The 25,599-nt window shown below is 29.4% G+C and overlaps 1 protein-coding gene across 2 annotated transcripts in view; it reads left to right on the top strand.

Annotated features, from left to right (window-relative positions):
* Positions 1-25,599, top strand: part of LOC107449833 (uncharacterized) — a 201,479-nt gene that overhangs the window by 150,020 nt on the left and 25,860 nt on the right. The window lies entirely within an intron of this gene.

Raw genomic sequence — 25,599 nt, 5'->3', positions numbered from 1 at the left:
CTTCACCCCTGGTTCCATCCTCGAGTCGTGTCCTGCATGGAAAATAAACCACTCTTTTCAGAGCAGCCGAATCATGCAAATGTGATTGTCGTGGAACAAGGCTGCCCTCCCCATCCTTTCATCACGATCTTTGTCGTGGAAGTTGTCGCCCTGAATCATTTGGGTGTCGCGGTGGTGGCCTTTTCGAAACTGAAAGCGACGAGGATTTAATGGCCCCTCCTTTTCTGCTACTTTAATTTGTGAAGTGCAACTTTTCTGCTCTCTTGGGGCGATAACGAGTCGTTACAATAGTGGATTGAATTTGACAAAATGATTTTCCATTTCAAAGAAAGTAATTGCCTCTTGATCATTGTCTGTTTCCTTTTGAAGATTAAATCTCTTAAATTTGAAGTATGTGGAAAAAGTGGAGGGGAAAAAAAAATATTGTTCACATGTAATTTTGTTCTTAAAATGTTTGGTCTTTTTTTTTAAAAGTGCAACCCAGGTTTCTCAAAAAAAAATTTTTTTCCAGTTATATTTAACTTTAAAGTTGGCTCTAAATATTAAATGATGACGGTTCCATTTGTGCTTGCTTTGTTTAAAAAAACTTATGCTAGTTAAGAAAAAAAAAAACTAAGCTAATTTCAATGGATTAAATTGATAAAAAAAAAGGCAAATGCTATGATATATCGTTGTGATCAGTTATCATAATTATATATGAAAATTTAAGAAATTTCCATGATAGGAAGTATTATTAAACAAACGCTAGATTAGTAAGTCACTTGGCAACGTTCTGTCCACTTAGTAATATCCCTTACATAAAAATGAGATGTTTTGATGTCGACAGGTGTAAAAAAAATACCCCTGGGGTATAAAAATAAGGTTATGTTTTGCACCATAAAAAACCTAATTATTAAACCTAAATTTGAACCCCATTTACACCTCATTTATTGTCTGGCAATACTTTTAGTTGAAATCGGGTGAAATTATTCGCACCTTAAATATACTTATTTGCATGAAATGTTGAAAAAATAACATGTTCACCTAAAAAACAACCTCTCTCAGTTGGTTACTCTTAAGATATATTTTTATCAACGTCAAAATAACTTCAAATGTGAATAAAACTACTTTATGCACCTTGATTATAAACATTTTGAGTTTTTTTTAAGGTTGTTTTTGAAGTCATTTTCAAATAAACCTCAAATCAACCTTAACACCTCAAAAACACCTTAAATTTTGTAAAGGGATATTCGAATTCTTTTAGCGCAGAGCACTCGTTCAGGTACAGTAATACAAACGTGGACAATGCAGTGTGGGGAGGGGGACAATAAATTGGATACCTAAAAGTGACGTCATCGTAGGAAAATCTTAGTATTTGTCGATTTCAGAAACCAATCAGGTTTGACACACACGCTTGGCGTCGCTTACAGATATCCAATTAAATCGGATTTAAATCACATGGTCACTTCTTCTCGAGTTGCAAGTACCCGGTTAAACGAAAGTCATTATGAAAGAATGCCAAAATTAGTATTATGCATTTTAATAAGCACGCATAAGCACAAATCTAGCACTAAAATATTAAAAATACAAATTTTTACGTATTTTCCTGTGTGCACTACTTGCCTCTCAACTGACATTAAGATAATCTATCATTCCTTGTTAAGCTTATCTGGAGTTACAGTTTTAGCTGCAACCAAGTATTCGAATTTTAAGTGGCGCGTGTCAGTTAGCAACTGTTTCACAGTTATTCAACTCAAGAAATAATTCTCTACTTTTAAAAATCAATTTTTAATGAAGTTATAAAATGCCGACATTATTTTTCAATGTTCATATATTGTTATTTAAGTTAGATCAACAAAAATTTTTTATCATTTACGTTATTTTGTTACTCACAAAAAAGACAACTGGAAATCTAGATCAATTTACACGCATGTGATTTTTCAGCATTACTGAATTCAGTATGTTTTGATCTGTGCTGTCAGTATCTTTAGTGTAATTTATCAAAATATTCTGACAAATTGGCCTCTCTATGTAATTTCAGTATGTTTTATTCTGGTTGGGTCGCATGTCTGATTTTAGGGATTATTAGGAAATTTTTCTTATCATATGATCCGACCAAAATATTCTTAAAATCCGCATTTCTTATCTACTCGGATGACTTCATCGCTTGTACTAAGTTCTGACTTAGAATATGTTTGACTTTATTTATGACGCTCCAGCTCGTTTTTTTTTTTTTTCGTTTTTTTTCTTTTCTTTTCTTCCCTGTGTTATTTTTTTTTTTTTTTTTTTGTTATCCAGTAGAAGGAGAAGAAGATATTATTAAATTAAAAATAATGAACCATTTCATGCCAGACTGGCTTCTAAAAATTGAGCCTGGCTGAACTTCTGCATACCCATTAACGAAAATCTTTCTTAATAAACTTTCTACATTATTTTAGTGCTGCACTAAATCACTCTCATTTGATGGATTATATACAACGACGACAAATACTTTTTTCCTTGCATAACAATCAAACTTTGTTATTTTGGTCAGATACTTATTCACCCTTAGCGGGGTAATTTATTCCTTTTCATAACTGTCAGTCGTAAAACACCCAAAAAGGAATTTGAAAAAAGGGATTCACTTCTGGCAGTGGCAGAGAGCCAGTGAGTATCTACTCCAGATGAATGGTGTCCAGTTCAGAAGAATATCGATTTTTGAGCTCCCCTCCTGATCTTTTTCTTTATCCTGTTTTTAGTTGGGGGAGTTCTATATTTCTTTCTTCAGCTATCTCTGCTTGAGCCCGGAATAAACAAGTATTGTAGGAGTTTCTTATTGTTGCAGTTTTATTATTATGCCACAATGGAGTCAAAAGGCTTTTGTGGAGAAATAGCTTCTGTTATAGTCCCCTTAGAGTGTTTTCCAGGTTTTGTGGGAGCATTGTCGCAACTTTGTTTCTTTAGATGTCTGGTTACGGACTTTTATTTGATTGTTATGATGCCTGACACCTATTTACCAACTGTGAATAGCTAGATGTCTTCGCTCTGTTTTTGTCCCAGAAAAAGTGCCTCCAATAACTTAAGTCTGTAAAATGCTTCATTTATTTCATGCTTGACCTAGTGAAGAATAATGACTTTTGACCCATTTTATCATTTACGATTGATATTGTTCCTGGCTGGTAATATTTTTAATGAAATTTACAGCCATGTTAAATAACATTTGTATGTGGGAACCTTTATTTTTAAGTAAAATTTAAATAATTTATTTTTATGAATTAAAATTGATTTCTTAATTTATTTTGTTTCGGATTATGCTCATAATATTTTTGTTCCATCATCTAGGCAGGTGCATATGAATTAATATTTAAATACTCTTAAGTTTTTTTTCCCTTCTTCTTTTTTCAAAATATTTGTTTTCAAAAAGAAATTATTCGCCATTAAAAAAAGTATGCATATAACATTTAAGTAGTGTTATTTCTTTTGTTATCCATTAGAAGAAGAAAAAGATATTATTAAATTAAAAATAATGAACCATTTCATGCCAGACTGGCTTCTAAAAATTGAGCCTGGCTGAGTTGTTTAAGTTTTTTTTGTTTGCTCTTTTCGAATGGGGTATATTTATTAAATTATTATGGTTATTTCAATTCGAAGAGTTGAATTTTTTCTTCCGTAATTGATATTAGTCATTTTGCCAGACATGAGGTTAGCCTATTTTATTTTATTTCATTAACCGTCGTTGAACAGCCGACCCAACTTATGTGTTTACGACTACTAATGTTTAACTCCGTAACCTTGTAATTTTGAACTCTATTCAGAAGACAAAGGGACTGCTGGATCAAGTATTGAGAGAAACTTGCCTTCGTAGAGAACTTTTTGATGGAACTAACCCGCATTTGCGTTACACGGAGAGGAAAACCTTCCACGGTTAGTCTAACGGCAAGGAGATAACCCATGATCCATCTACCACTGTAATAAAACACCGACTGACCTCTCAAAGCAGCTCATGACCTTTTCTTGTCCAAGACTTAGTTTCTGACACCGTTTGTTATCTATACCAAGTTTATTAAATTCTTCTGTCATTCAAGTTTACATTTAATTCATTAAGAAAACTTACAAGTATGACTTATCATGCTGAGTAGTTTAAAAGAACTATGGCTTTTTAAAAAGCCATTATTCATCCGCTGTCTTAATATTGGGGATAAATCACCATAGTGTCGATTAAAAAAAAAAAATTTACTTACAATCGCAACAAATTACTTGAAAATTAAATTCAGATATGCAAATGCCGATTATTCAATTATTCACATATCGGAAATAGGTGAATATTTGAATAATTTTATCCTGTACTTAATATCAGAATGCATTGAATTAATGATAAACTAGTTTAAACTTTTTACTGAGAGTCATTCTATATTCCTATCTTTTATTTTCTTTTTCTTTCAATTTATCTGTTATAATAAATTTGTATCTGTTTTCTTATTTAATTATTTGAAAAAGAAGGAAGGGAAATTGGCTATCGTTTTATAAAGGCTCTATTGTTAGAATTGTATGCAATCTTAATAGAACACAGCGTGAAAACTACTTGGCAGGAAGTCTCGAAAGAGAAACGTGTTGAAATTGCTCCGGTGACGACCGGAATCTTCTTTATCTTGACAACTAACTATAGCAGCTTGACATTGCGATGGGATTGACACTGAAACATTTTTAGGTGTGGCTCACTTTATTTTTTTTCAACAACACAAGTGTTTATGCTTTGATTACTACAGATACTTTTTATTTAATTAATAGGAAGTTTATCGGTTACAACTTGTAATCACCCTAAATATTTGTTCCATAGAACATTTAAGCTTTATCGTTATGTGACTCAATAAAACATAAATATTTGAATTGTTTTTTTTTTTTTTTAAATATAAGAAATGCAGAAATATTGATATGCTTTTTTATTTTTACCTCTAAAGGAGCGGTACGGTACTCCGTGTGCATTACGGTTTATGAGAAACTTTGATCTAACTAGTACTTTTGCTAAAAGGAAATATGATACGTAATGTTCACCAGCAATGAAATTTTTATGTTCCAATAGACTTAATCATTTAATGGTCGAAATACTTAATATACTAGGGAGAAGGGGAAAAAAATCGAACTTTACAATTAGAAAGTTCATGTTATGGTACACAGATTAGTTGCCAGCTATAAACACCATGAAACTAATTACGTTCATCTCCCCACAATAATTAAAGATTGGTATTTATTGAAATTATGTGAAAAGATGCTAAAATAATATTAGTAAATAGATTTAACATAATGGTTAAAATCCTTAGACTGAATAAATGAGGAAAACAGAGAAATTAGAAACTAACAAAATATTATATTAAAATAAATAATAATACAATATTTTAATCTAAAAAACTCGCTTCTGAAACTTTAGAATTGATGTTTGTGAAACGTATCGTATGTTAATCTTCTGATATTGCAACAAACAAGTTTTTTAAACGCATTAACTTACTAAATGTGCCAAAAGTGAACTAAGAGCGTTAACAACTTTGATGTGTTTTAAATTGGTCAAGAAGAGGGAAAAAATGGGAATTTGGTAGAGTAAATTAGCTTTAAAATGTTATACGTTGGCTGTAGGACATAAATATGCCTTACCTTTGTTTCTTGTTTTATTCACAAACTTTCACTTGGTGAAATCTATAAATCCCTAGCACTCATTTAAACTGTTTGCGTTCACACTCTTGGTAATTTGCTGTCGAAAGAGAAGCTTTCTAGGGTTTGCTCACCGACAAATTTTTGCCGAATTTACTTAGAACTTTTTTTTTCTTCGAAAACACGCCAAGACTGCTACTTAAATCTGCGCAATTCAAAAATTTTACTTAATAAATTTTACTTAATAAATTAATTCCGTATTTAACCATATTTATTAGTAAGTCTATGATGGATCTAAATAATTAATTTATTAATATAAACCTAAAAGGGGAAGATTCTATTTTATGTCTTTTATAAATTAATAAGACTAAAATAAAATGCTTCCCCAAAAACGATTCCCCCCCCCTTCTAAATAGCACTTTAAGCTCTCTACTTTTTTTTCCGTAATGTCTCTGATCTAAATAAGTAATCAGTTTTCAGTGCTAATTTCTAAGTAACGGCTCAGAGGATAGAGCGTTCGCCTTTCAATGAGCTGAACCAAGTTCGAATACCAGCTATGGGTGGTTGATACGAATCGACCACAATGCTGACGTAAAATCTGTCCTCAATGGTACACGGATTGTGGTTAAGAGTCCCTTTTCCGTCGGGCTAACCGTGGGAGGCTTAGTTTTTGTTGTTTCCCTCTCCATGTAACGCAAATGCGGGTTAGTTTCATCAAAAAGTCCTCCACGAAGGCAGATTTCTTCCACTACTTGATCCTGGAGTTCCCTTGTCTTCTGGATTGGATTCAAAATTGCAAGGTTACGGAGCTGAACATTAGTAATCGTAAACCCAAAATTGGATCGGTTGTTCAACAACTGTTATAATAAATAAAAGAACCATGTTCGCATTCATAAACAAGATACTTAATTAAGTAAAGTAATTCAAACAACGAAATCGACCCATAATTGTCCCAACAAAGGATCCTTTAACCCTTTTATTCTCAGTGTGAGTCACTCACTGGCAGAAGAAGTGATGCACCTATTTCCTAACGACTCAGTTCCTCAATACCCAGTGCTCAATCAAAAGAAATCACGCTATTCCATAAAACAACTTTTCTTAACAGCGTCTCGCATGTAAGTGGGCGTGTGCAACTAGTTCGTTTTTCAAGGTCCATTGTTTCTTCATCCTGTACCTCTTCCGAAGTTCATTCTTTTTTTTCTTTAGGGGGATGCCGCAAGTTCAGGGTCGTTCGTTTCTTATTAAAGGCTTTCTCTCACTCGACCTTCGCTCACTGATAAAAAAAAAAGTCAAGAATTTTTGTCAAAGGTGAGTTAGTTATTGAATTAAGTGCTATTTATTGTTGAACAAATGCCAGGTAGTGGAATGTAAATTTCCACCGGAATTATTTATTTGAGAGTCGCCTCATCTACAGTTATTAACTATAATAATTAATGAGTGTGTAAGTTACCTAAAGAAGATCAAATAAAGAAATAGGGAACTGTTGGTGTCTATCTAAGTGATTAGCTCAGACGATTTTTAACAAAAAAGCTTGTTTGGCTTCTTAAAGCAGCCAGATCTCTTTTTCTAAGTATTTTTATCCTTTTCTTTCTGTGCAATCGTTTCTTATCTTTCTGGTGATTTTCTTTTAAAAGAACACTTTCCCGTTTTCTAAATTGACCTTTATAATAATTTTTACTTCCTATTAGAGCTAGTGCTAGTTTTTTTTATTTTTATTTATTTATTTTTTTAAAGTCTTTAAAACAAAATAATTGTACTAAGAATCCGCAAATCTTAGAAAAATGCAACTATTCTATTTCGGTCTGGCAAGAATTTGAAAAAAAAAGTTTTTTTAATGCGCTATTGTCCCGATTTTTTTAATTTTTTTTTTTTATTTTGCCATTGTATTATAATTGAAGTATACGTAAAAGCTTACAAGTCTCCTGACCATTTATGAATAATTAAAATATAAAATTAAATAATTTAATGTTTTTAATATTTTGAAATAACTGAAAAAATATTTTTTTTTTGTTTTTATTTCGAATAGAAAGGACCGTATTTTTTGTTGTTAAAAAATAATTTAAAAACTTAAAATTCCATATTTTTTCACTACTTTCATTTTGTTTTTAAATTTTTAAGCAATTTCTAAAAACTTGCTATAAATTTCGTTTTCTTGAAAATAAACCAAAGTAAAAACCTCTAATATATATTTCTAATTTCAAGTAGTTATCTTTAATAGATTTTGAAATATGTTACCAAAAACATGAAAAGAAAACGTAAGAAAAAATTTCGACTGCAACCGAAGATCAATATGGGGGAGGACACCAAATCTTATCTCCTGTTCTAGTAAAATACATTTCTTTTTCAAAAGCTATTTTAAATCTGACTTTTTCATTTTATCTTGAACCATAAATTAACCATTATTGACATTATTATCGCTGTGTGTATATCAAAGTAGGAATGATTTCCTCTATGCTTCACATAATATACATGATAGTTTCATTTCTGTCCATGATGGCATTTAATCCATGTTTCCGAAGAGTTCAATAGCCCCATGCTACAAAGGATTTGAAAATAGTATTACACGAAGTTAGGCATAAATGAATAAGAGCCAAGTCACTGTGTGTACGCCACTGCTAGACTAAGTTAAAAGTAAATTATTTACCCGCCGAAGTCTGCCTGGAGTCTAGACAAGGTAAAGATTTCTATCACAAATGCATGAAAAAGTGTGCTTGCTTTTTGCACTTCAATTTCTTCTCCACCTATTAACTTATATTGTAATTTTTTGTACAAATTACTACTATTATTTTTAAATATTTTCTGTAAATTAAGAGAGAAAAAGCCTTTCCTAGATAACTTTTTTTTTCCTATGACGTAATCTTAATGGTTTCAAAGGGTTGACCTCTAATATGTTAATTAAAAAGTGGCAACTATTAATTAAGCTACGACATTACACTCTCAGCCGTTCTTTCTCTGAATAAACGTACCATTTTTTCGACTGATTTTCTATCAAAATAAGGGGTTAGATAGCAGGTAGTTACTTACAATCAAGTATTGTCCTTCTAGTTAAGGCTGGAAAGTGATTGAAAGTTTGAGCCCCAGTTTCTTTTTACGTAATTTCAGAAACTTTTTAAACAAATCAAAAACTTTTTGTACCCAATTATAAATTTCGTTTAAACAAAGATAATTTCATGCAAATAAATAATTTTCAATTATTATTATTTTTATGTTTAATTATGGTCTAAAAATTGCGTATTGTAAGATATGCTGATTTTTATATAATTTTTAACTAGGTAATTTTAAATGATAAAAGTAAAGTAAAAGCAGTCAAATAGTTTCTGAGTTATAAAATTTTAAAGAAAAATCGAATTATAATTTTTTATTTCTTTAAAACTGCTCGACCGATTTTGTTTTAAGACTGTAAAATTATTAAATAAATTAATGAAAAATAATAAGTAATTCTTAAAAAATAATTTTTTGCGTGTAATTTTATTTATTTATTTATTTATTTTGTATAAACGAGTTTTATAATTGCGTGCAAGAAGTTTTTCTTTCGCTTAGAAGTCCCCTTTGTATTCTTAGTTGTAATTAACTGTTTTATGTTTCTGATCTATGTTATTTTCAAATCGCTAAGCAATAATAATTTACACTTCATACTATAGTGGTTTTTTTTTGTTAACGTTCTTCCATTTTCTTAAGATGTAGGCAAACTTTAGGTTATAAATGAAGACTTACAAAATATTCTGATTCTTAAAGTTAATTTAAAATTGTCTCTAGAGCTTGTCTATCATTTATTAAAATGATTTGAAATCTTTTGCGCCTTTGTCATAACTAGAGCCCGGATTTTGATGACCTAAAAATTCTCAACTAATGCCCTTAATAAGTGCAAAATTGCCCTTAAAAAGGGCAAAAAATGCCCTTAAAAATGCAAAAATTGCGCAAAAAATGCCTGAAATAAAGTAAAAATATTGAATTAAAAAAATGTTTTGCTCTTTAAAATTATTATGAGTCATTTAAAAAATATAAAGCAATGCAATACTTGTTCTCATACTTGAATACTCGTTCATTAAAGTTTGAAAAATATGTTTTATATCCTAAAATAACAAAAAAAGGAAAATATATTGACACCAAAATATTTTTATTTTGTATAGAAACTTTAATGGATATAACAACTTCCATCTCATAATATTACTAAATATCAGAATTACAGTGGATTATTAAATGTTTTTTGATAATTTGAAATGTAAACGAGCGTCTCTTGTCTGAAAGTAAATTTTCATTCCTGCAGAAGCTTCTTTCAACGTCTACTGATGTTATAGGTGCGTACTTGAAAAGGACGGTCTCACTTACTGACAATTCTTCTTCAATTTGAAAAGATTTTGCTTCACCTGTTAATATCCTATAGATTTTCTTCATTGTTTGGAAGCCAGTGTAATAATGAAAATTGATTAAAAAAATAATAAAAATTGGAAAAATTTAAAAAAAACTTTTAAAAATGCATTAAAATGCAAAATACACCCCAAAATTTAAAGAAAAATGCCCTATAAATCTAAAAAAATGCTCTTAAAGACAAAAAATGTCCAAAAATGCAAAAAATGCAAATGTCATCAAAATCCGGGCCTTAGTCATAACCTTCAACGTATCCTAGTCTGACCGGTAAACTAAAAGCAATAATTTTGTTTTATCCAAATAGAATATATTAAAATAAATAAAATTAAAAACTTTCTGTAACTCTGTGTCTCAAACTGAAAGAGTATATCTGCTTTATTTTGAAGTAGTTCTTTTCTTATTTTAGTGCTTTATGCAATGCAGTCATTAGTTTATTTTGTTATATTGTAAATTCAAATAAGTTCAAAATAGTAAGTAAACTATTTTGAAAATAGTTTTTCCTTTATTTTATTGCCACGGCCTATAATTTTTTACAAGTAATTCTTATCTTATTTAATCCGTAAAATGATATCTCCTATGATTATTTTCTATGAACTACACACAGTTTAAAAAAAGGTTACTGAAGAATTCTTTTACTTTAATTATATTTATTGAATTTTCTATTATACAGTATCTAGATAACATAATGTATAATAGTAGATAACATCATGTATAATATAGTAATGGTACATTATGTACATAAATATTTGGCACTTCTAAAAACCATTCATAACAGTACACTTTTTAACTTTGACATATTGATCAATAATATCTATTCTTACAGTGGGTCAAAAATGTAGTCGAACGTTTTAACGTTTCACAAAAATCAATAGATCCATTTTATAAAGGTTCAAAAACCAAATGTTATTCCACTGGAAAACCCATATAAAAAAACTTATTTCTAGCGGGTCTTCAGCAGTACTTACCATTTTCTGACTTTGATTAGTAACTATATTACTATTTAAAAAAATGATTCTATGTTATTAATCAAAGTTAATAATATAGTTACTAATCAGTAGCAGTAATCTGTAGTAATAGTATAATCAATAATATATAGTAATATAGTTACTAATCAAGTCAGAAAATGGTAAGTACTGCTGAAGACCCGCTAGAAATAAGTTTTTTTTTATGTGGGTTTTCCAGTTGAATAACATTTGGTTTTTGAACGTTTATAAAATGGATCTATTGGTTTTTGTGAAACGTTAAAACGTTGGACTACATTTTTGACCCATTGTAAGCCCCCTTCCCTTGTCAGTAACATCCCAATTCTGTGCTAGTTTGACAAAGAAACGTTCAGAAAATTAATATACCTAAAGGGCTAAATCTCTATATTATCTTAAAGATTAAATACACGCAGTAAAACGTTGCCACGTACTTATAGTGCTAAGTTTATTGTTTGACTATTTAGTCAAATATCTATAAATATTAAGCCCTTTTTTTCTTTTTTTTCTGCACTCGTTTCATATTCTAATCAGAAGAAGAAGAAAATAAATTTTCTGCATACATCTTGTCATGTACTCCTTTCTTATTACTTTATTTTTAAACCATCAAATGTAATTGGAGTAAAAATAGTTTCTTTAAAAATCACACAAATATCAAAAATTCACTGAGGTAAAAAAACTGAATAAAAAGTTAGTCTTCCGCGTCATTAATACTCGCTCCCTGATCATGAAGAAACATTTTCTAAAACCCCTAATTTTCCTCTGCCCACCCCCCTCCCTTCCCTGAGAGAGAGAGAGAAAAAGCAAGCGTGCTTGGAATTGCATCAATCGATCATAGAGTGTGCAGTTGCCGTCATGTGTGATAACGGTAATCAGGCATAAGGGTGGGGTGCGCCCTCAGGTCTCTCTGATCATATGAGAGACTATTCGATTTCATTTATCAAGGATTCATTGGAACACACATCTTTCACACTTCTTTATTTCACACCGATTAGAATGTCAAAAGAGGCTTAAATTAAGCTTTAATTAAAAGCTCTCTCTCTCTCTCTCTGAATGTATGCATATCTAACTAACAGTATTAATAGCATTTAGTAAAAAATTTTCAAAAAAAAAACTTTTTTTTTTCTAATTTTTTTCTTTAATACGTTATGTTTATTAATAAAAGATTTTAAAAAAATTATTCTAAGAAATGCGCTTAAGTTTCTTTTTAAAATTGGTATTTTGTAACTATAATGTCTATAATATAATATCAATTTTCTAAGTAAGAGCAGGGTAGTCACCGAACAGGAAAATCCGGGAGAACAGGGAAAAGTGAAGGAATTTTATAAATCAGAAAAAATCGGGAAATAAAATATACAAAAAGTAATTGAGTCTCTTAGGTACGTCAAAAGTTGAGGTACCTAAAAGTCCAGTAGTGTTTTCAAATATTAGTCTTCTAAATAGAGATGTAACGAATATTCGGTCCTTTTGTGGAATAATCGGTTGGCCAAATATTCGGTTTTGTATTATTTGGAAAAGTAATTTTCGACGGATTTTTTTTTTTGGGGGGGGGGGATTTGAATAGATTTAAGAAAGAATGATCTAAAACCGTATTTTTTACTTATCATTATTAGAATTTACCGCATTTTTTACAAACATTATTTTCCGTATATTTATAAACTTCTAAAACTTGTCAATTTATGTTCTGACAAATGGAAAAGCGAAATTCGAAAGCGAATTTAATTATATTCAGGCAAGTCGATTTTTCAACACCCTTATAATTAAAAATTGAGAATTTTTTTTCTTTTTTTCTTCCATTTTTGCTTGGTTTTCTGTAATATCTATAGCACAGTATTTTAACGGAGCGTTTGTAAGTACTAGACTTATATATCCTTTTGTTGTCATTTTTTTCCTGTAGTGTAAGATAAACGGTAACAAAGAAAACTGAGATTATCAACGTTCAAATTTTATTTCAGAACTAAGAAGATTTTTTTTTTTCATGTTTCTCAGTATCCTTTTTTATTAACATTTCTTTTTATCAGCTTTTTTATTTTGACATCATTTTATAAAAAGCGTACCTGATAAACGTCATTCTTTTATGGTCACTTTTTTTCTAAAAATACGGCCGTGTGAAAAAGTTGAATTGAGATTTATAGTGTTATATATTTAGATTTATAGTGTCTTAAATATTTCTAATTATCTTAATATCTAATTATGTTTATTATCTTGATTACTTTTATTAAAGTTGTTTTTTGCCTTAACCCCATATCAATAAGGCATCTAAGTTTTGATTATTTTGCAATAATGACTAAAATTATTTTATTCGGCCGATATTTGTGTCCGAAAATTCGGATATTCGGCCAAATCACTATTCGTTACATCCCAATATTGTTATAATTTTTTCTATAAAAATTGCTTAAAATTAATAATAAGTAAACATCGGCATCAAATCTAGTTTTGAATTATGAAGCTGAATAAAATAAGCTAAACTATGGATTTTGTTGAAATAAAAATAAAAAAAAAAGAAAGAAAGAAAGAAACTTAATAAACATTGTGAATGATTTTGCAAAAAATATACTATTTCTTTACTATTGAATTCGGTTATTTTTTCAATCGGAAAGTTTGAGAAATAATCTTTCAATTTTTTATTAATACATATCTTTTTCATAAAATTTTTCTATATATTGTTATTTAAAAAAATAACCGAAATCTTTAATAAATAATGGATTGTTCGTAGAATATAAATTTAATTACAGAATCATAGCTGATAAAAAAAACAATCCCAACTCTTGGAACCCCTATGACCCTTCCATGGAACCTTAGTGTTCCTCTGAACAATTTTTAAGGAACGCTGCTCTGTTAATGTATGCATGATAAATGTGCGGTTAAAATTCTACGAGTCCAGCCTTTTGCCACCGATGACGTCATTTTTCGATTCATCGAATCTATTGAGATGACAGATATAAAGTCTTGTGAACTAAAAAATTCGGTATTAGTATAAAACACACCGTGTAAACTTTGAAATTTCAATGAAACAAATCTTTTTTTTTTTTAATCTTTTATTGTCTAAACCTCAATTTTTTGAAAATTAATAACTAAGTGAGAACTCATTTTACCTTCTTCTCCTCTGGCTTAACCCCTTGGGGACGGGTGATTCAGAAAAGCATTCGTACAAAATTAGAATCAGGATGTAAATAAATAAAAAACGGTAACTTAAATGTAGTCGTTGCTAATTTGACAGACTTACTTTGCCTTTACTTTAATTATTGTTAGTTTAATCATATATTTAATCAATGTTAGTTCAAAGTATAACTAAATAATTTTATTTTGAACTAAATTAATGGTGAATTAAATAAATCAAACAATTATAGCCCCGCCCACAAATAAACTGCTAAAGAACTCTACTTTGTTACCAGTTTTATCTTTTTACCCTAATTGATACGGTTTTATGCTGGCACGTATTTGTGACGGTAGGCGCGAAAGGGTTAAGTTTAAAGTATGGAGAAAAAAATTTAATTACTGGTTATAAATTCCTATTTATATTATTTATTCTAATATTAATAATTTAATATTATTAATAGTTAGAACCAAATTCTCTGAGGACGTTTTAATTGTTATTAAATAATGACCTGTAGTTATTTTCTTAACGAATTCCTCTTGAACTAATACTTTCTTTTTGCATATTGTTTTTTAATGTAAAACTAGTACCAAATAATGATAACACTGTGGGTGGTTCTGCTTACAAAATACATCCTCAAACTTATATGACATCTCTCAACATCTATTCCATTTTGGTACTATTGTTTCACTCATAAAACCTGTTATCAGAAATTTTCTTAGCAATTGAAGTCGCAGCGGCAGAACAGCTTTAGAACGTTTTCTAACTATATCAACAATTTTTTAAAATAATTATTGCGCTTTTTAAAATTATTCTCTACCATTGTCTTCTCTCCGTAGCGATGCGTGCTCATTCACGTTCTTTTTCCGTAATGTACCGTAACCACCCACCCGGACACACCCCACCTGTTTCCTCTCCTAGAATGATTGACAGATTTGCCACGCTTACTTTAACCCTGTAATCGAAAATTATTTACTCATCTGATAAAACCTCTTGTTCCTCCTCTTCATAACTACTGATTGCCGGCAATAGAGAACAACCATTGACCATCCTTTATTTAGATGTCTTCTTTATAGTTGTCTTAAAGTGCTATAAAATTGTAGGGATCTTCTTTTGTATTTTGACTGTAACTGACATAGTTCCCATGATATTTTTTTTATGCAACATAAAGCAAACAGCTTTATTTTTATGCAACATAAAGCTAACAGCATATTTTATTAAACATAACATTGAGATATATCACGTTTTTTTTCCTGTCTTTTTATTTTATTTATTTTATTATGATTTTTCTTTATCTCTTTTTTTTCAATGGGTGTTATTTATATAGGAATCCCTGTATATTTAGATATAGTTTTTAGGGGATATTAATTTTTCAGCTGTTGAATTTTGTTGATTTAAGACACGAGCGTTTTATAATGTCTTAATTTAAGTGATAATCGATTTTTTTTTTGTTTGTTTTGTTTTGTTAATCTGAAATATAAATTTCCATTTAATGTTAAATAGTGAAATTTTTCTCGAATGTAAATGTCTAAACATTCAAGAATATTTAAGTATTCAAGTACATATTTAATTTGTAATAAATGGATATTTTTTTTTAATGTAGATATTCCGAAATAGTAAATAAGATGAGATAAAATAAATTAGATTAACTCTTTAGCGGATTCAATGAGTATTCTACGTGTTATTAAAGAACTTATAGTCAGGAAATTAAATTGTAAAATTCTGAATGCTTTATAATACAGTTTAGTAAATCAGACTTTTTCCTCTTTTTAATCTTACTTCACTTGTAAATGTTACAATTTAAAGGTAACTAGTTTTTAGTTGTTATATTCTTATGGTATTATTTGAATACAGTTTATAAAGGAATATCTTACATTAAATAAACTCGAATAACATTAATAAATATCAATGTATGTTTGTTTTATACTTTACCAAATTTAAAAACTGATAAAATCAATAACCAGTCAAGAAAATATTAATTTTAAAATTGTAATGCTCGAATTAAATTAAATTGTATTCTCAAATTAAATTTTATAGTAAGCTTTTAACTTTTCTGTGGAAAAATGAATTTTTTAAATAAATCTTTGCACTATGCTGGATTTTAAAATGTTTTGGCCAAAAAAGTTGTAAGTCGTATGATACTTAATTAGAACCTTTATATTTTTGGAACTATAATGTTACAAATTCGATGTTTTTCTTTTTTAAAGTTCTTTGAATTTATTTTAAAGCAGTAAAATTTCTCATGCTATTTATGCAGTTCTTTTCCAATTACTCTTTGTTGAAAGACAGGGGATCATTTATTGATCATTGGAGGAATTATAAAAGCTGTTGTTAAATTGAACAAATTAAATAATTAATTTCGATCAATTAAAATTGATAGCATATAAAACAATAAGGACAAAATTGACCCTTTCATCTTGTGTAGAAGTTTCACTCAGTCTTATAGTTGCTTAGATATAACAGATATTCAAAGTTATAAATACACAATAACATATTTTTCTCCTCTCTTAACGGTATCTTCAAAATCGGAGCATCACCAAAGATTACCTATAAAAATTGCTTTGTGTCAAACTTACAAATAACTTATCAAAAACTATCGGAGAACTTCGCATCAATTTATGATTTTAATAAAAATTAACAAGAATCTATTTAATTAAAGGTGTTAGAAACAATCTGCATAACTCAAAATTATACCTTTCATGTAGCGTAAAAATTGCTTTCCATTTTTAATAGGATCTTTATTGAGATTCAATGTTAACATAATTTTCTCCTCTCGTACACCGAAAAATGAATGAGTTTAAAAGTTAATGTGGATGATCTCTTAAAATAAAGGTATCAGAAGGTAATTCGAAATTAATCCTTTCATCTCGCTTAGAAGGTATACATACGAAATTTTTTTATAGCTGCTTTAGTAACACCGAGATACAAAGTTATAAGTACACAATAACATATTTTTCTCCTCTCGTAACGGCATCTTCAGAATTGGAGCATCTCCGAAGATGGTTGTACATATGCTGCAATGAATAGAACAAGAGGGAAACATCTTGAGAACGGAATGACGAGAGGGGAGGATGGGGGAATGATGTTCGGCGGGGTGGGAAGGAACTTTGTTGTGCCACGTGACCTCTGTGGAGAAAGAGAGAGTTTTCGACTGTGCCGTTTCGAGTTGGAATATCTGCTAGGATCACTTCGGAAACGTGAAAGAATTGGGATAGGGGTGCGGTACAAAGTGCGAATTATTAGCTAGCGATTTGTATTTGAGTGTTTAATAAGAAGGTGTTTGCATGACTTTTGTTAAGGATATATTTTTTTTTATTGGTGTGTGTCATATTTTATTCTCTTATATGCTTAGTTTTAGTTAGTTTTTTTTTTCTCTATTCAGGGATCTGTCTAGGTTTTTCTGAGAGGTACCTATTTTGGAAAAATGTAGACATAATTTGTGAAAATTAAAAATTATATTAAAAAATCAACCCAAAAATATTGATTTATTGTTTCTCAAGGGATACATAAGTAAAATTTCAAGAAAAAGTATTTTGTGAAACTACCGTTTTTCCTTAAGTTGAATTTGTTGAAGGTACCACTAAACGATAGTAAATTTGGCCTGTACAGATCCCTGCTATTATAGTACCGATTAAGAAAAAGCTTTACATTTGGAATTGGGTTTTAATTACATTAGTATTTTATCCTAAAAAGAAATTTTTAATATGCGTAATCGTACATTTCTGTGCTATTTTTTTTTATTTAATAATAATTTTATTAATAATTTAGTTTCGAAGCATTTTTTTATTTTTATTTTTTATGTTGCATTTTATAACGATACTTTGTTTTGTCTAATTTAAAGTTTAGTTAAATCTTTCATCCTAAGAAGGAGTTTTAATTTCGTTTAAATAATATAAAATTGATCATGTTTTAAAAAATTAGCTTACGACATAATTCTTTTCTTAATTATATAACTTATTATCTGTGAACCGAAATTTCTTGCACGAATTTCTTCGCGCGCAAAGATTTTTAACTAAGATTTGTTTTTTCGTCATACATAGCCTTAAATCGTAAAGCAGAAAGTGCTCTAAGGTTCGGCGACTTAAGTAGCCGAACAATCTTAAATCTTAGCACAGCAACTTATGGTGAAGTCGCAAATAATATTTTGTATTCTCTTAACAATTTTTATTTCATAAGTCGGCATATTTACACAATTTGATATTTATCTAATAAAAGTTTCTTTTTTTTTCTAATTTAATGAGCGAAACAAAATTATTCATCATTAAAAAGAACGATAATAATTTAAATTAAGAGATATGTTTATTTTTGACGATACCCAAAGAAAATTTAGAATTATGAAAAGCCCTGCTGTAGTTGTAGAACATAAGACATTATTCTAATCCTGGGACGGGAATTTAAACAGGAAATTTTACTATCATTGGTTACGGATTAATAACTGCAACAAAGAGTCGATTTTTATTTTTAGTATCTTTGACACTGTGCTAATTTTACTAAGCATATCAGTTTAAAGTATTACGTAATTTTAAGTTGTTATCGATTTTTATAAAGACGTGTTCTGCGTCACAACTCTTGATTCAAGAAACCTCGTGATTTGACCTTGAACTGTTAAAGGCAACACGGCGAACCTCGATAAAAGATTTTATTTTATAGCCTTTTTAAATGACATTAGGTGGACTTCGAAATTTTTCTTTTTTTTCGTATTTATTTTATTTACTATTTTAATGTGCGGTTCGCGATACTGTTACTACAGATTCAGAAAACATCAACCATACCAGATGTCGTAATGTAGGTTGAACATGAAGCGGCATTAATACGTTATAAATTGTTTCTGCAGTAAAATTTTTTCCTCTCTTTTGATGTTTTATTTTGTCATTTAATTCTTATTATTAATTTATTTTCTGGTTTTTCTTTTATATATATACAGTAGAATTCAGATTTAGCGCCTTTTGAGCTTGGTCCCCTTTCATTTTCAACATAAATGTAAAAATATACCTGTATTTAGAGTGTTTTCCAATACTATTTCCCTAAAATACCGATATTCCTGAAAAAGTTCAGAAAAGATAGTTTTGCATCACTATGAATTTTTTGCTTCGGATTGAAACCAATAAACAGAGGATATAGAGCTCTCCTACCAATGAGGTGTCTCGGGTTCGAATCATGGTCAATACGAATTCCGCATCCGGCTCGCACCGACCATAGTGCCGACGTAAAATATTCTCAATGATAGACGGGTCATAAATTAACTGTCCCCTTGCCGTCAGGCTAATCCTAGTAGGTTTTCCTCTCCATGTAACACCAATTCGAGTACGTTCTATCAAAAATGTCCTCCACGAAGGCTAGTTTGTCCCAATACTTAATACACGAGTTCCTTGATTTCTGGGTAGGGTTCAAAATTGGCTACGGAGTTGGAACATAGGTAGTCGTAAACTCAAAATTGGGTCGACTATTTAACGACAGTTATAAAATAAAACTAAGCATAAAAAGTAGAGCTGCGGTCTCTCAGAGGATCGAGCGTTCGCTTCCCAACGACGTGAACCAGGTTCGAATCCCAGCGTGGCTGATTGATACGAATTCTGTTCCTGACTCTCACCGGCCACAGTGCTGTCTTAAAATATTCTCAGTGGTAGACGGATAATGGATTAGAATCTTCTTGCCATCGAGCTTACCGTGGGAGGTTTTTGTGTTTTTCCTTTCGATGTAACGCAAATGCAGGTTAGTTTTATCAAAAAAGTTCTTCACAAAGACTTAGTTTGACCCAATGTTTTACCTGCGAGTTCCTTGTCTTTTGGATTGGGTTTAAAATTACAGGGCTACGGAGCTGAACTTTTATAGTCGTAAACTCAGAATTGGGTCTTCTGTTGTACGCTGGTAATAATAAAAACATAAGAAGTTATTCAACGTACTTTTATTTTAGATGGAACTCTGTTTATTATATTTTCTAAGGATGATAAAATATGAAAAAAGAACATTTAATCTTAAAAACAAATATTTAATTTGGAGCAAAGATCTTACATGTGCGTAGATGGAATATTTATTAGCTTTTTATGTTATTTTAACTCATGATAGCAATAATAAGTCACAAGTTAATTATATTTAACTATAAATTATTTTTGAAAAAGATTTTAAATTATTGTATACAAAAATAAAGGTGTTTTTTTTTGCGATATGTCATTTTTGAATTAATGAGATTTCATTGACTATATGAGGAGGTAAAATGCTAAAATTCAACATCATATACTTGTACTAAGTATATAAAACGTATGAAAGCATGAATTTCACTTAGGAGTAAGTCAAATTATGACTGTTTCGACCCACGAAATTTCCATTTGAAATGCCTTACTTCTTTGTTCAACTGGCATGACATTGTGGTCTGCTGGTGAGAAGAGAGGGAGAGGAAGAATCGAATTTGGCACTCATCCAATTTTTCTTCCCCTTTTTTTTCTTGAACAGCTGACATTCATGATTGCTTACATTTTCATTCAGTTTTACTATTATTATTATTTTTTATTATTATGTTGTTGTTGCCTTTTTGGGGCAAGGCACGCATTTTCGATCTAATTAATATCGTGTTAGACGACATTTATATTTTCCCCATATTTGAATTTTTATTATTCATAAACTGATTTTTTTCGTTTTAACGTCGTTTTCTTTGTTATTTGTACATTTTTTCTAAAAAAAATTTATTTTGAAGACGAATGACTTTCTAACTTTCATGTTTGTGCCTGTGTGTTTTCAATACTTATTCTAGAATAAATAAATGAACAGGAACGCTTATTGTGAACTTGTAAGTAATTTTCACTTAGGCGCTGCAACTTTGTGGTGAATAATAACTTTTTGTTGTAAATAGTTGTAAATTACATAGTCATTAATTCTCTACATAATTTACTCATCTTTTAATCTATTCTTAACTAATAAATGAGTTTACACCAAATAGGAAGAAATTGAATTTTATTTTATGGAAATTAGGGTTTATTAAAGAAAGTTTAATTTTCCTATTAATTATTTAATTTACTTTTATTTGAATTAATTGTTTAAAATAAAATTTTGTCAATTCTGTCCCTCTAAGATGCGTAGTAAATTTGAAATTTAATAAAAAAAGTGTCACTCGCTGATTTTGTTAAAATAAGGATATAATTATTTATTTTTAAAAAATAAAAAAAAAAAATATTTACAATTTGCTAAAATAGTGAATAATGAATCGATAAATATTGAGTTAAAAACAAAATTATCTAATTTTTCAAAGTTTTCACTATGTTAATTGGTTGGAGCACAATGTTTTTTTTTTTTCTTTCTGTACAGAATAACCCTTTAATTATATACAGTAATATGATTGAAACTAATTAAGTTGTGAATTATTTTGAAGTTAATTTCTTTTTCTCTTATAACAATTCCCTTGATGGAAATGAGCAAAACTTCTAGATGTTAATGTTATTGATGTGCTTTCTCCCGAATTTCATTACGTTCCCATTATGTTTTAAAATAAACTACAAAAAAAAATTAAAAAGAAAAAAAAGCGTTTATATTTTTATAATATACTAGTCTGTTTCAGCTTGCATTGTTAGTTGAAGAGTTTACGTTTCAATTACCATCTACCACGTTATAATCAAAGTGTTTTCAAACTCTTAACTAGATTAATTAAAATAAATATAATAGTGTATATCAATGAATACTTGTTGCATTTACAATGCTTCCACGCTAGACATGGGAAATGACAAAATCATTTACAATATGCAATGATAAATCGCTGACTTTAGCGGGATTATACATTTTCCTTTTTAAAAAAATAAATAAATAAACTGTAGATGAATGTAAACTAAGGAATAAGAAGAATTGGCTTTCATCCAACTCTTCCGCTCCTTAACAGCTGATATTGATGGGCCACCCTCCCACCATTTATGACAGAGGCTTAGATGAAAGGGGAATAAAATCCCCTCTTTCATTCCTATAAAAATCCTTATGCTAATATCCGGCTTTTGTCCTGTTCCACACACTGTTCCCCCCATTGCGTGCTTTCCTCCTTTCTTTCTTTCTTTAATGCATTTAAGGAACGTTGGTAATTTTTTTTTCTCGTTTTCTAAATTAGTCTTTAGAATAATAGTTTTGTAATATTTTGTTTTAGTTTTGAAATAGACAACATTATCTTCGTTATTATTCTAGAACCTTTAGAGTTATAGTTTAGCAATTTTAATAATTTTCTTATACTTCGAAATTGTCTAAATTCTTCTTCTATTTAGAGTTAAATTTTAATAATGCTATTGATAATTATTTTACTTTTGGAAATTGTCTGAACTTAACTTCTAAATGAGAGTAGTTAGAATTATATTTTAGTTAATAATACTGATAATTTAGTTTTAGCTTTATTGTTATGGATTAGAAGGAGACAATAATTTGAAAATTTCTGGAAATCAGATTCTTGTGATTTTTCTCGAACGGCAGGCTGAAACCATGATTATATGCTCGAAATCATTGCTACTATACGAGTCGTTCATTTACTTTCTTTTTTTGTTTGGTATAATTATATTTTATAAATAAAACACTTTAGCTACAGACAGTTGTAGGACTCCAAAGTCCGTTCTTTTTAAATGTCTGTACCATTTTAGTTTTCTTTTATATTACTATATCTTCTTTTTTTAATGTTAGTTTTAAGAAGTGCTTGGACTGCGTTAAAACTGCGATGTGCTCCAACGTAACTTCACCGTCGTTTACGACGATGGAAATTTGATGACGTTGTACTGTTCGATTTATTGACTTATTTTCGATTTTCGTTTTTTAAAAGCCCTTAAAGGTGCTTTTTTTCATTGGGTGTTTTTAAAAAGCGCTTAATTTTCCCTTTTTCAAAATGAGATTTTTCTTTTACTATGTTGATATTCGCTTCGAATAATGCAAAAAGACACAGTTCACATTGTTCTATTCAACGTTTTCACAATTAATTCAACCCCAATCTATTTCGGCGCATTGTCACTCCGTAGCTTATGACAACGCCATTCGTTTCACATGATTCAAAATTTCATGATTTTTGACAATTGTCAAAAACAATGCCAAAAGATTTTTTTTTTTTTTTTTTTTTTTTTTTTTTTTTTTTGTCATGACGATTAAAACAAGATAAAACCGTCAATTACTTTCCAACTCTGCCTAATCATAATCTCTGCCTAATCAGGCTGAAAAATATTTTTTGAGTGCTTAAAAGGTGCTTTTTTTTTAATTATTTGGCTACCCACCCTGATTGATCAAAAGCCTAATCCTTGAAATGGAGATCTTTCTCTTATTTACAAAACATTTGTACGAACGAGTATGTCCGGTCACATAATGTATTGCAAAAGCGCTACAGTCGGAGATTTCTTTTCGTAAACTTAACCGAAAGCGTTACGAACGGACTTGGTCCTTTCATTGTCTGAAAAGGAAAATAGCTGTCGTTCCAAAACTTTAGTATCTTTGTAGTATCAGTAGATGGGTCGCCTTTACTTCCCAGTGTACCCGGTACTCATCAATCTGATGTTGGCATAAATCCTGTGCTTTATCAAGTCATGATAGTTTAGTGTTAGCTATAAAAGTAATATTTAGTTAATATATATATATATTAATATAATATAATAGTTAATATATAATATAATAGTTAATATATAATATAATAGTTAATATATAATATTTAATATTAGTAATAGTTAGTTATAAAAGTTAGAATATTTCTCAGACGATAGTAGAAAAAAATTGTAACATTTCATTTCCACTATAAATTAATTCTTAAATCATAATTTCATCTTTATTTATTTATTTTGAATAATAATTCATAATAACTTTTTTTGAAAATAATTTTGTGTCTATAAACTTAAATTTAAGCAAGACTTTGATTCGACTGTTTTCTTTATTTATCCCTCAAATTGTAATATACAGCTAACTTATAAATATATGTTTATGAATTTTTTTTTCTTCATGTTTTTCGTAAAGAATATTTGGATTTCAAGTAGTATTTCCTCCCTATTTCTTCACAACTCCAAAACCAGCGTCTTCTCTTTTTCTAGTAATGTAGCGCCATCTGTATGAGAAGGATAAAAACACTCAAATCGAACTTGAATTAAGTGTGCTAATTCATTTATTTAGCTGCCGTGATTTATTTAATGTAAAATCTGTAATCATTTTCGGTGATTTTTTTTCCCAGCTGAATTTTCATTAAATAGTAATGTTTTACTAATAAAATTATTGCTAATGCAATGAAGATAGGAAAATTATTTTGGACTTCATATTTCGATTTACTGCATAAAACTAAGGGGTATTATTACTTTTATAAATTGCATTAATATTTATACACTATGTTATTGAACTTTTTTTATTCTTATTCAAGTAATCGAAGACAAGCTCTTCTCTTGCTCTCAACGTCGATTATCGAATCAAGACTCTTTAAATGTGATTCTTGTGCTCAACATTTTTCGCTTATCTGGAAAAAAGATTAATAAAATAAATAAATTGCCTCTTATCATCCTTTGCACTATTATTGCGTTGACACGTAGATTACACTGGAAATTCTCTTCTGGGATAATTTCATCTCTGAGGAGTACTCCCCCTCCCCACCATCATTTCCCCCTTCCTTCTGTTGTAGCCACCTACATTAACTTTTCGGAAGATAAAAAAGTAAAAAAAAAAAAAAAAAAAACTAATCTCCTTTTTGGCAAAGATAAACAATGTTGCACTTAAAAAAAAAGATAGACATCTTGGATGAAGTGGTTGTTTACTTATCTGTCATAATAGATGAAAAGGAAAAGCAGCTTCGAATTAGTTGGCTTGAACTGTATTCAAATAGTGAATTGACCTAATGTATTAATTGTTTATGTTTTGCATGTTGCGTTAAGTACATCCCTTTTTCTTTTCGTTTTTTATTTATTTATTTTTGTACAGAAATGGAACAGGAAAAAACTAAAGACTTTATTTGTTATAAGTATTTTTATTTTTAACCTTTTTACGGTTTAGTGTACTAGACCTGTTATCAGACCCTGCATAGAATATATTAGTGCAAAAATGGGCTCTTCGCGAAATTTTTCTTAGCAGAGTCAATAATGTCCTTAGTTTGTAGTTTTAAAATTACTACTGCTTCAAAGACATGTGCCCAAATAAATAAATAAACATCTTTTCATTATATAATCAGTTTTTCACAAAAAACAGACTTTTTTTTTTAAAAAAAATATCAAAAAAATAAACATCCAGTTTTTGAGAATTTTCACAAAATCGGGATCTTATTCTCACTAATTCTCAAAATAAGTAGATTTTTCACAAAAACTTCGGAATAAACTTTGGATGCTTTGCGAAAAAATTTTCTTGGGGGGGGGGGATTATGTATATGCTAACACAATTATTTGCAAAATAAGTATTGCAGTAGCTATTAACTCTTTTCTGCTTTTTTTCCTCTTTGTTTTTAATATATGATCAATTTTTAAAGCTTATAATCAAGCTAAATTAAATCGAAAGATTATTTCTCTTCCATGTGTCAATATTTTGCCTAGTAAATATTTTGTTACATCAAACTATTTTGTTACAAAACTGTACGTATTTTTTAATTCGCAA

Source organism: Parasteatoda tepidariorum, chromosome 2 (genome assembly GCF_982258835.1).
Source record: "Parasteatoda tepidariorum strain Cologne lab strain chromosome 2, Ptep-v5.0, whole genome shotgun sequence".
Lineage (NCBI taxonomy): Eukaryota > Metazoa > Arthropoda > Arachnida > Araneae > Theridiidae > Parasteatoda > Parasteatoda tepidariorum.
This window is presented reverse-complemented; position numbering and strand designations above follow the sequence as displayed.